Below are 1,037 nucleotides of genomic sequence, written 5' to 3' on the forward strand. Positions count from 1 at the left end.
GCTGGTGTACCAGGCTGAGGAGAGGGGAGCGCGCTGCTTTTATACCCGCGCACACCGCCACAGCCGAGTGGAGGGCGGGGCTGAGTGTGAGCAATGCTGACACTGGAAACTTTTAAGATATGAAGAAAAGAAAAGTGAACCAAGACAGACGCAAACATCAAGTTATGGAGATGAAAGAGGAGAATCCCAGAGGTCAGATTAAAAAGACGAGGTCAAAGGGCGTTCAAAAAAAAAAGGGTCAAACAGGGTCAGAGGTTTACAAAACAAGTCTGGCTTCATGATGCTGCTGCAAAAGCAAAAAAATAAATAATAACATCATGTTTTTTACACTCAGATTTCATCATGAAGTGAAATAAATAAAAACAAAAAAGATAGTTGTAGAGGAGGAAGCAGCCTTTTGTTTTAGTCATTAATCATTTCCTGCGTACCTACCAACATTTTAACTAACTAACTACGAAATGGTAAAAGGTAAATCATCAAGTCATTAGTTAATGAAGATTAGTAGAATTAGTAATGAATTTTGTTTTCCTTATTTTTTAGTCAACCAGATATTGTGCGTCCCTACAAAAAAGTTAATTAACTAACCAAGCAACCAACTAACTAGGTAATAGTAAGCTTACCATTAGTCAGTTATGCTTAATTAGTGATTATTAGATAATGAAACGTGTATCATTTAGTCCCTACAAAAAAGTGAAGTAATCACAAGGTAATGGTAAGTTAATCAGTAATTAGTCATTAGTTGATGATTTGTTAATGATAGTGTATTACTTGATCATTAGTTAATGATTCATTGCTGGATCTTTAATGATTAGATGATCATAAACTAAAGAGACTAACAGATCACGCACATTAAACGCACTGCTGCAAAAACAAAGAGATCTTTGAGAGCTGAAAACAGCAGCTGGTCACTGAGCAGTCCAGACTGTTATCGCCCACTGTCCAGACACCACCGTAAGTTATCATTTTTCTCCAGATGTTCTCGAGTCATTGTTTAACAGCCACCAATTCCCAAAGACAGAAATGACCACTGTTTGTTT

Source organism: Solea senegalensis, linkage group LG7, assembly GCF_019176455.1.
Source record: "Solea senegalensis isolate Sse05_10M linkage group LG7, IFAPA_SoseM_1, whole genome shotgun sequence".
Taxonomy (NCBI): domain Eukaryota; kingdom Metazoa; phylum Chordata; class Actinopteri; order Pleuronectiformes; family Soleidae; genus Solea; species Solea senegalensis.